Source organism: Delphinus delphis, chromosome 19 (assembly GCF_949987515.2).
Source record: "Delphinus delphis chromosome 19, mDelDel1.2, whole genome shotgun sequence".
NCBI lineage: Eukaryota > Metazoa > Chordata > Mammalia > Artiodactyla > Delphinidae > Delphinus > Delphinus delphis.
Genome location: NC_082701.1, coordinates 15,689,291 through 15,701,054, shown reverse-complemented (window position 1 = coordinate 15,701,054; position 11,764 = coordinate 15,689,291). Strand labels below are relative to the sequence as shown.

The window sequence follows — 11,764 nt, the reverse complement described above, 5'->3', positions numbered from 1 at the left end:
AACCATGATTGTGTGGTCATTCTCTGTAATGGCCAATCATTCTCCCTTTGCTGCTGATTGCTTCTCTTAATATTTAACTACATTGCAACTACTTAGGTGCTTTGAGTGAGGGGATATGGCAGGTTCAATAAAACCCACACAATGCTGGAGAGTCAACTCAATCTTCACGTCTTATTAGTGGTGGGTCAGTGGCATCATCTTTGTATTAGGGCACAATAAATACCCTTGATGATGACAGTGTTGTGATTCCTTTAGTATGTTGTCCTTGAAGAAAAAATGTTTCAAGTACGAGTGCAAAATAGGTGGTCATCAATGTTTATAGTTTCAACTTTGGAACAACTCAAACTTTCTTATACAATGCCACTCCTCAGTTATTTTAAAATACATTGAATTATAATATTCATGCATTTGCAGATGAATGAACGTTTTATGCTCTTACACAGTGGTGTAGCCTACCAGTCAAGAGTTTATTTTCAGCATCATCACCATTTTCAGTATTTGTTTATGCAATTATTTGAATATTTTATTACATTTTTTTACCACTATTTATAAATGAGTAGAAAATGGAAGTGCTGATACTAGTAATAAGAAGCATAGGTTTCCTAAACATAACCCAGTTGAGCAAAGGTGGAGTCATTAGCTATATACAAAGCAGGGACTCTATCGTCAGTCAGGTAGATGTTAGGACAAAATTAGGAAATATAATACACGCTGGAAATACTTTATCAAAGATCATATCTTAAATGTGAGTTGCAAATAGCAACTGAATACTGCTTTCAGCTCTTTGGGGGAAATGCTCTTGTATTATGTGTGCATTTAACTTTTTCATAGTCAACTTTTGTATATGTTACCAGGATTGTACTGAGAAATTGCATGGGGATGGGTAGGGAATAAACTAGGGGTCCACCTATAGGGAGTTCCAAATGGAACTTTATTTACCCTCCTTTTCCCTTCCAAGCATCTTTTATAGAATTTACATGATCAATACTAAGTACCTTCAAACTCTGTAGAGAAGCGAGGGAGAAGTCTGTGCCTAAAACAGTACCAGACATACAAATGTGCTTTCTGCCTATTGCTTCTCTGTATCCTTTGTTGACTTCCCTTTCCCCAAGTAAAGGTGTTTCTCAAGGTTCAGCCATAACCTAGGGTGTCTGAGTTTTAATGGTAAATGTACTTTCACAGTTTCAAGTCGTTACGAATTGAAAGGGCATGGCAAGAAGGTGAGGGTTCTTTGAGGAAGTTTGGTTGAAAGGTCAACTAGGTCCAGAGCCTTGTCCTCAGTTTTATAGGTCCACAAATTCTAGCTTGTCCATAACATAGAGTGGACTAGACTCTGAAAGTGTGGTTTAGGCTAACTAAAATCATGAGAAATGATTATATCTTCCAGAGGGCCAGTATTTAATTTTAATATGCAAAATTGTACATGGATTAGAATGGTTATGTTGGTATGAACACTCTTTCCATCCCCTTTTTTACAGATCTGGATGATTTAATAAATTTAATTCACAAATATATATCCAGCATCTATATGTGATAGACGCTATATGAGATAGATGCCGAATAAATATATATATACATAATTAGTATATACACATATATACACATTAATTCTTAGGATAGGTAGTATGCTCTATTAATTGTAATGAAAATCTTCCTCTTCATTTTCTATTCAAATATTCTGTATTTTAATTTGGATTTTGTCTCTTACTGTGGGATCTGGGGCAAGTTATTTTGAGCCACAATGTTTTCATCTAGTAAAATGGGAATAATTCCAATCCTGTAAAGTTTTTATGAGGATTAGATTAAATAATATAACATATGTGAAATGCCTAGGTACAGGCCTGTTACACTGAATGATAATAGTCCATAGAGACTTGCTATGGACCAGGTACTTGCACCTGTACCAACCTAAGCCTCACATCCACCCTATAAGGTAGGTATAGTTTTTAATCCCCAATCCACAGATGAGTATCCTGAAATCTAGGAATGCAGAGTAACTTGCTTGTGGTCACGCATTTAGTAAACAGTTAAGTTAGGATTTGAGTGCAGTCTGGGTCCAGGGTCCTTGCTCTTATATACCTGTGCTATATTCCCTCTCCTTGAGTATTCACTATGTTCCCTTTCTCACCTAAATCCCATCTTTCTACCAGCTATTTCCAAGTTACTTTAAATTAGGAGTTCTTACCTGGAGCCCATGGGTGGGTTTCAATTAACACCTTTAACCTGTGAATTAATCAGACCTCTCATATAAATGGCAGAAATGTGGCTCAAACAAGCTGAACCATGGAGGAATTTCAACAAAGGACTAGGAAACGTCCTGGAATCCAAGAATAGGAATGTGAAGGATCCATGGACTCAAATGCATTTGAGCATTCTTCGTTTCTCGGGCTCATGTGTTAGGAACCACATCAGCTAACAGCATCCATTGCTTCAGTTATTAGGGACAGATTGACTTGATCCTTTGGATATAAAGTACAAAAATTCCAGAAAGGGCTTTAATGTGCCCAGCTGGGGTCAAGAGCTCTCCAGCAGCCAAATCCATGGGTGTCCATTACAAATCATATAACATGTATAAGTATGAATCCATTTTTTTTTTCCTGAGAAAAGGATCCATTGATTCTGTCAGATTCTCAAAAGAAGTGATTTGTAACTCAAAAGCAGTAAAGAACTACAACACAAAATATGCCAAAACCATCTCTTTCTTCTCCTTAACACCAATCCTCTGACTCCCCTGCTTCTGTCACAGGCACCACAGTCTTCTAGGCAGTTAGTCTTGTCATCTTGCTGTATTTTCATTTCTCACTGTTCTTTACCCTCTGCATTCAGTTATTCAGAAAGTTCTGTTAATTCTTCCTCTGCAATGGCTGTTGGGACTATTCCTTTCTATCTCTACTGTCACAGTTCTTGACTAAAGCTGTCCTCTTCTTTAGCTCCTTAAATAGTAATAGTAGTATCTTACCCATATCATTATTACTTGTGCCTCCATGCTCAAATCTACCCTATGAGATGAATATTTTAAACACTGTCTTCTTGTCACTCTTCTGCTCAGAGATTCCAGGGTGTTTCCCTTCCTGGGCAGTGCCCACTTCAGTTCAGTCCTGTCCCACCTTTCCAACCTCTTACCAACTGATGTTTTCTCCCCTGATTAGTAAATACTCTTCTGTTCATTCACACCTGTTGCTTTCTGGTCTGTTTTTTTGACTTGCAACATGTCTATTTAGAGTTCCCGCCATTGCTTGTCTTTGTTAAGAAATAAAATAGCAACTCAGACTTCCCTGGTGGCGCAGTGGTTAAGAATCCACCTGCCAACGCAGGGGACACGGGTTCGAGCCCTGGTCCGGGAAGATCCCACATGCCGTGGAGCAACTAAGCCTGTGCACCACAACTACTGAGCCTGTGCTCTAGGGCCCGCGAGCCACAACTACTTAAGTCCGTGTGCCACAACTATTGAAGCCTGCGTGCCTAGAGCCCGTGCTCTGCAACAAGAGAAGCCACTGCAATGAGAAGCCTGCGTACCGCAACAAAGGGTAGCCCCCGCTCGCTGCAACTAAAGAAAGCCCACGTGCAGCAGCGAAGATCCAATGCAGCCAAAAATTAAACAAATGAATAAAATAAAAAAAGCAAAACCAAAAACTTACCTGATAGGATGTTGTGAGAATTAAATGAAGTAGTATATACAAGGCATTTAGTAAAGTATTTGCAGCCAGTAGGCAATCCATCAATGGTAGATGTTATGACTCTTTATTCAGTAGGGAGAGAGAGGTGGCCCTGATGCTTTACTTAAGAGACTTGGAGGTGCCAGGGAAGACATATGCCATATGCAGAGGTGAGTGATTGTGCAGAGTTGACAAAGCAAGGAAGGTAATTTTGAATGGTATAGATGGCACTGAAAAGTTGGGAGGTATAGAGTATGGTTGGGCCACTTTATGGACAATTACTTACAGCTTCCTCTTACATGGCATAAATTATGTTTCCAAGTTTAAGTTATAGACTAAATTATCATCTTGACTAGAATGGAGTTTTAGTAGGTTAAAAAAAAAAAAAAAAGCATTCTCAGGATTTCAGGTATTAGTGACCGAAAAGGAAATCAGGGTGAGGAGTTGAGAACAGAGGTGGCTTCTCTCTACATTGTTGCTTTCCATCCCTACCGTACCCCACCCTTACCTCTGTCAGGGACAGACTGTTTCCTCCACAAAGTTAAGAGTGTGGCAGCAAATAGCAAGACTTAACAGCAGAACTATGTGGAAGAGAACTGGCTGAGTAGCATCATGTTAGATGATTGAAACAGAGAAGCAATAAGTTCATTCCAGTGGGCACTGGCACTGCTCAGTGTGAACATGGGATCTTGGAAAGGTCGGCTGAAAGAAATGGAGACGGATCTTTGGAAGTATGATGAGGATAGTGAGTCAGAGTTACTCACTTCATCAGAGCAAGAGACCCTGTGGGTCACAGCTATTAGAGTTTACTGTGGGAAAATACAATAAAGAGCTCTGCTGCTAAGACTGAACAGTTACAGTATTTTTCCCATTTCCAGGAAGAAGGGATTTAAAGGTTTTCATTTTGTGAATTGTTATTAAACTTTTGGTACTTTCTAGTGAAAAGTTGCAAACAAATTTTAGAGGAAAAACGCAGATGTATTATTTCTTAAAAATACATTTTTTTAATATGTGGGAGATCTGCATAAACATAATGTAGCCAGATTTAGTGCTAGTAAAATTGTGTCAAGTCCATATGGCAGAATTCAATCTAACAATATTTCATGGTGTTCCACAATGAGCACCATAATTTCTAAGTATCACCACCTGAACCAGTTTGAAAACCAATACATTACACCCCAACCGCCTTTTGTTATTTCTTAGGGAAAGGAATATTAGCTCAGTGAAACTCACAGGCAAAGGCTCAGAATCCAAGTAATCTTTAAAATAAATAAAAAGACCAAAAGAGAATTAAATAAGGTAAATTTGAGTGCAACAAGAATAGCATAACAATAGCTAATGTTTCCTGAGCGTTTATTATATACCAGGCTCTGTGATAAGTACTTCTCAAATATAATTTCACTTAATCTTCACAACCATCCTGTGAGGTAACATCACCCATATTAGATAAAGAAAAAGAAGGCTCAGACCTGCTCAAGGTCTCATAGGCTGGTAAGTGGTGGGTGACACTGACATTCAAATCTAGGTTTCCAGACTCCCATCTTGATGACGCTGTAATGCCTCTTTTGTGTATACAATTTTTAAAAATCTCTAAAAATTGAGATAGAGTAAAGCACACCAATTGTTTTGCACATATGTTAACCCTTGTAATCATTAACAAGATCTAGGTATTGAGCATTTCCAGCAACCCAGAAGGCTCCCTCCTGCCCCCCCCACTCATTCAATTCCTCCAAAGTAATCACTACTCTGACTCTATCACCATAGATAAATAGGTTTTAGTTGGAGTGATCTAACTTTTTGGAGTTATCACCAAAAGATTCCATAGACCAATCCTTCATCTTGCCATTTTAGCTGTAGTATTCAAAGCTGCTCTAGCTCTGACTTTTCAAGAATTCACTGTAGAGACTAGCTGTTGCAAAATGGCTTCATATTCAATTTCCTGCATTATTCTGAAATTAATACTAATTTTGAAAAAAACACAAAGAAAATCCTGGATGCAGCAGATTAAAGGACTGTTATCAAATCTCTCCATCTTAGAAACACCACAGACACAGGTTGCTTGACTGAAGTAATCTGGTGTATCTATTTCCAATCATGGTGTCTCATTAAGGAACGGATGACCACGAAAGGTCATCTCAGTTTACGGAAGAAAGGCTAACCAGGCAGAATAGGTAAGTGATTGCTTTGCATCATCTTAAAGCACACGAACAAATTTATGTGCCGATATCTTCCACAGTTGACTTGTTGTTCTACGATGCAAGGGAAAGGAAGAGTAAAGGGGAAGAAGATCTAGGTGGAGGAAAGTGAGGGAAATATGACCTTCAAGGAGGCTTTGCTGTGGTGGCTTTCCGTGCCTTAACAACTAGCCCTTAAAATCACATTACTTCTTGTCCAACCTGGCAGCAACAGAAGCAGCGTCACAACTTCACCTCAGGCACTCAAGCTGTGGTTGGTGAATTTCAGCAATGATTCTAGATAATAGCTCTCCCTTCTCTCTCTCCCCTCCCCACTATCCCCCCATTCCTGGTTTTGCACTTCATTGTTTCCTACACCAGCCAACTATGGCATTTTGAAGCAGTCTACAGATTACAATTGAGCATCAGGGAAAGAATAACTGACATTTGTAGGGTTCAACGACTTCTAGGAGTGATATGTGTATGAGGTGACTTAAGTGGGGAAAATCTAGAGGAACGTTCTGGCCATCAAAGCATCAGGACAGGCCCAGAAGTGGGCGCACGTGACAGCAGCAGCACCTCGAGAGTGACATCACCCTGGGGGCGGAGCCGAATCATCCAGGGCCTTGTCTGCTATTGAGCTCCCCTCCCCTCTTCCCCACTGAATGCCCACGACCCCACCAGTCAAAGCCCCTTGAGGAAAGAGAAATGCCCAGACCTCACAGAGAGGCAGAGCCAGGGCCAAACCTCTTCGCGGAGAAAACGGTTCGGTCTTCTCTCTCTCTCCCCGCCACTCCCCACCCCCAAACGGTGGAGGGGGCGGGGGCGCGCGCTCCACCACGCACGCGCTCCCACGCACGCGCTCTCCCTCCGCGCTCGCGCTCCTCCCCACCCCGGCCCGGAGGGGGCGGGGCTGCGGGCGGCCTCTGAGGGTGCGACGCCCCCGGCGCGGCGGCGGCGCTAGCGAGCGGCCGGCCGGGCGCGGGTTGCTGGGTACGCTGCTCCGGCGGGGCCCGCTTGCACAGCTGCCTCGTGCGAGCCGCCCGCCCGGCGGGTGAAGCTACGAGCGCTCCGAGTGCCGGGCCCGGGGCCGCCAGCGCTGCCCTCCAGCCGCCGCCCTCCGTGCCTCCTTCGGGCGGCCCCGCCCCCGTTCCCATCCCCCTCGCGCTCACCTCCTGGCTGTGCAGCGTGCGAGGCGGAGCAAGTTGCCCGCCGCCGCCGCCGCCGCCGCGCTGGGCGAGAGCCTGCACCCGCGCCGCCGCTGACAGGAGGACCGCCGAGGGCTGCGCTAGCCGCCGGGCCGCGCCTTTCCCGGACGCAGACCCACAGCGGGCGTCGGAGCGCAGCGAGGTGCTCTGGGATCGCGGGCGGCGCCGGCGGGCGGCGCGGTTCTCACAGGAGACCCCGGGGACGCGGGCTTGACCCCGAGGTGCAGCGAACCCCTCTCAGAGCGGCAGGTGAGGGAGCCCGGGAAGGGAAGGTTGCTTCAGTGACAGCGGCGTTCGCCTCCGACGCCTGGGCTCCAGGGAGAGGGGCGGGGGCGAGCGGGGAGGCAGCGAAATGGGCAGTGGAGTGCCTCCGGTGTCCAGGGCGTGGGGAAGGTTGGCTCCAAATGTGGCACTCGGGGTGGCTTCGGATGGGTCCGGGATCGGCCACTTCGGTGTCACCGAAGGTGTCATGGAATTTGGTACCGAGAGAGTCTCCGGATGACGGGGACCCCGGAGGAGATGCGAGGCAGATTGCTGAACGTGGCAGGGAATGTGGTGCAGAACGAGTTGTAAAATGTGCCCCCTGAATGCAGCATGAAAGTAGTTGTGAAATGTGCCAGGTAAGGCACAGGGTGGGTTGGCCTGTGTGGCGTTGAAATTCACGGTAGAAGTGTTATTAGTGATATTATTAATTTCTCTGGGAAAGGAGGCGTAGTCTGAGAAGAGATTAATAAGGCTCATGGCTAGATATTTTAACACAGGGAATCGAGAGGAGCTATGATACGCTATTTTTTGAGATAGAGATAGTGCCCACGTGAAAGAAACAAGCAAATTGTGTCTGGTTGTGAGATGGGAAAGAAAAAATAGGGCTAAATAATTCCAGGGTTTGCCGTCAGCGTGTAGAGCACTGATATAATTGTATCCTGTGTTGTGTTCCAGGTGTGGAATGTTTAAAATGGTTTTCACCAAACATAAACAATGGTAATTAATATTAGGAAGAAGATTTGGTGTTTTGGGTGTCTTGCACTGTCTTCTCTGCTCCTCTCCAGGAAAAGGAAAAAAACAAACCAAAAAAAAAACCACACAAAAAACCCACCCCACATCTTGACCATAATTCTGAGTTCAAGATCATTAGGCAAAGGGACCTTTTTTCATAGGTGCCCCTTTCTTCAGTTTTATACAGGTGAAAATTTCTGGAATGAGGAAAACAAAACAATATGGTGAACAAAAGGGATAAATTTTCAGGCATTTTGAGGGTTTGAAGCCAAAAGCTGTTGCAGTGGCTAATTATGGTGAATGACAGTAGTGAAATATTCTTGATGTTGGGGTGGCAAAATAGGAAAAAAATTGAATACAATAAAGGTGGCATAAAAAGCAACAACATGGATACTGTCAGTGGAACGCTTCTTGCAGCATTTCCCAGGTAGATCATCTCAGGAATGTGAGCACAGAAATGAAATATTAAATATTCTCATTCTCTCTCTCTTTCTCTCTCTGTGTGTGTGTGTGTGTGTGTGTATATATATATATATATCATTACCCACATGCTGCAAAACATTGTGACTTCCATTTAAGAAGAACATCTGTGTTTTGAGAGGATTGTCAGAACATAGCTGGAATTTCAGAAGTAACAAAAGACAGCTCCATGAGCTATTTAATATAACTTATATACATTCAGTGAGTGTATGTCTGTATAGTATGAAACAAGCAGAAATATCGGCATGTGTTCATTAGGGTATAGTTAATTATTGATGAGATTTTAGTGTCTTATGTTACAATTCTTGCAGAGAAACGGAGTTACTTGCCTGAATGTTGTTCTTATAAGAAGAACAGTAAGTAATTTGCCAGATAATTAAAATTCATACTGATTGGCTTCCTCCTGGATCCAGATTTAGCCATTGAGGGATTATTTGCTTCAAAGGCAAAACTGGATTTTCTTTGGTGATTAATTTTGGGTTTTAGTCTTTTCTGTTGATATGTCTCTCACCTTGAGGCTGTGTTGGGCCTAAAACATAGAGGAGAGGGCCTGAGGAGAATAAAGAGCAATTCTGTTGGGTCTTCCTGTTTTGTTCTGACTGTAAGCCATATGTACTGCCACCCCCTACTGTCTGTAGGAGGAGGTGTCACAGAGCCCAGTTCTTTTCTTGTTATCACTGCCCCCTTGTGTAAGGGAAGAAATTGATAGTTGCACTTTGGAAAGCCGCTCTCCCCAGATTGTTCTTGATAGAGTGGTTATGTAGATTTATAATCACCTATTCAGAGTTGCAGGGCTTTAAACTTACTGTCAGTCAGGCTTCAGGTTTAATGTCTATTTTTAATAGTATCTGATTTTAGCCAGTAATTCGAATTGCTAAGAATGTTTTCAGTATGTTTGGGAAGATGGTACTACTAGTAGTGCTAGTAGTAATGGCTCACCCTTACATAGCACCTACTTCGTGCCAGTCCCGTTACACAGGTTTTATTCAGTTCCAACACCCTACGAGGTATGTACTGTTATTTCCATTTTACAGATGAGAAACTGAAACACTGAGATGTGAAATAGATTAGTTAGTTAGCAAGTGGAAGAGCTGAGTTCCAATTCAGGAACTCTGGCTCCACACTCTGTGCTCTTCATAAATATACTATATTGCCCTCAATCAAATTAGTATTGACACACATCATTAAAATGCAGGTGCCCATCATAAAAAAGCAAATACTGTAGATGTGGATACGCCCAAGTAGGTAGTAAGACTCATAAATGCTAAGCCTACACATACACCAAAAATACAGTTACTTACAGTATGAACATTTCTCTTTAGGAATTTATTTTTGTAATTTATTTCTGGGATTATGAGTAGAGGAGTATCAGTATTTTTTATGGGGTTAAGGTAATATTTGTGATGGAGGTTGGTTTTGGGGGGATCTTTGGAGGTAGAAAGTTTTACTTTAAAGTAATTTGGTGTGTATGTCTGTGTGTATATGTGTGTACACGTAGTGTGCAGGAAAGGTTTAGTGGTGCTTTTAAAGAAATAGTATATAGATCTCTGTGTAGAGCTATAGAAATTGTTTTCTACAGGAAACTTATTTTCCTACCTACTTACGTTTTTACGATCTCTATTTTAAAAATTTTAATTAATTATTTACTGGCCACACCTGTGCCCCCTGCAGTGGAAGTGCAGTCTTTTTTCTTAAATTCTAACCTCCTAGTAAACTTTTTTAAAAAACTTATTTAATTAATTTATCTTTGGCTGCGTTGGGTCTTCGTTGTTGTGCACTGGCTCTCCCTAGTTGCAGCCAGTGGGGGCTACTCTTCATTGTGGTGGAAGCGCAGAGTCTTAACCACTGGACCGCCAGGGAAGTCCCTATGATCTCTATTTATTTAAAAAAATAATTAGCAAAAACTGATTAGATGTATATGTACTTTTTACCTCTTTTTTCCAACAAATATTTGCTCAGATTTTTCTTGCACTTAAACATTGTTTTACAGATGTCGACTACATCTGAAATAATATTTATAAAAATGTGTAAAGTGTAGAAGACTAGTAATGCAGCCAACACTTATATACCTTCTACCCAGTTTAAGAAATGGAATATCTCCTCCTGTACTTAACAATTATTTTCTTCTCTTAATCCAACTTTGTGCCATTCTGTGAATCACATATGTCATGTAATCAAACACTTCCTTCATTTTTATATACATTGGTTGATAAGGCAATTTACTGATTATGGCTAAGACTTATTCTTGTATGTTTATATATTTTAGTTTATTTAATAAACCATCACAGACTCAGATCGTGCTCTGTATTTATATTGATTGATGGTTCATTTTAGCATACTTATAAAACCTAATTTGTTGTTTGCATCTTTATCATAAAGTTTTACTAACATGGTTAAACGGTAGTAGATTTATTTCCCTCTTCTGTCATTGATTCTTGACTGTCTCATGCTAGCTCTCTAGCTTCCCCCGCCCTTCCTCATAAAGGCCTTTGTTCTTTTAGTATTTTCTGAATGACTGTGTGCATTGTTTTGAATGGAGAAGGAAGTAGGCCTAGAAAAGAGTATACTAAACCAGTAGTTCCCAAAGGGGAATTGTAAGGTAGTTGATGCTAATTAGATATAAGAAAGAATAAGTATGATTAAAGGAATGCATCAAAATTCTCTCCTTGTCGTATTACTTCCTCTTACAACAGAATTAAAATTGAATCTCTGAGATGTACGGATTGGGCACACTAGTTGAATTATGTTGGATTGTACTTACACATGATCACCAATGTTAGCTGTAATATTTTTCCTGATGGTACCCAGATTTTATTTCAAGGAGCTAGAACAAGCGGTTGCAGATGGTTGTTTACTTTTCTAGTACGAGTCTGATCGAGGTAACAAATGTTATAAAATAGTTTGGAAGTTAGTTTAATTATTTGGATTTTTTTTTCTCGGCATTGTATCTGTTGAGTGCCTGTAGTCATCAAATACTATTGTCATTTGGAGAGAAGGCACTGTGTAAATAAATAGTTTAGTCTTTGTTATAATACCATGAAAACTACCACTTGGTTTATTTGAATAGCATCTTTTGTAATAACTTGTATTAGATGAAGATTGTTTACAATTTAAAAAAAAATGAGTCAAGGAGATGTCTGTATGGTGATTGAGAGACTACATCACGACCTTGATGAATCTCTAAAAGTCTGTGGAGAGAAATAGGTTACAAGAAGAGCTTAAAGACTTACAGCTATATTTCCCCACCCAA

The 11,764-nt window shown here is 41.5% G+C and overlaps 1 protein-coding gene across 1 annotated transcript in view; it reads left to right on the top strand.

Annotated features, from left to right (window-relative positions):
• Nucleotides 1-6,789: 6,789 nt before the first annotated feature.
• Nucleotides 6,790-11,764, top strand: part of TANC2 (tetratricopeptide repeat, ankyrin repeat and coiled-coil containing 2) — a 352,607-nt gene continuing 347,632 nt past the window's right edge. Inside the window, exon 1 of the mRNA XM_059997849.1 lies at nucleotides 6,790-7,287. The gene's annotated coding sequence lies outside the window, so the exon portion shown is untranslated. The remainder of the gene's footprint in view (nucleotides 7,288-11,764) is intronic.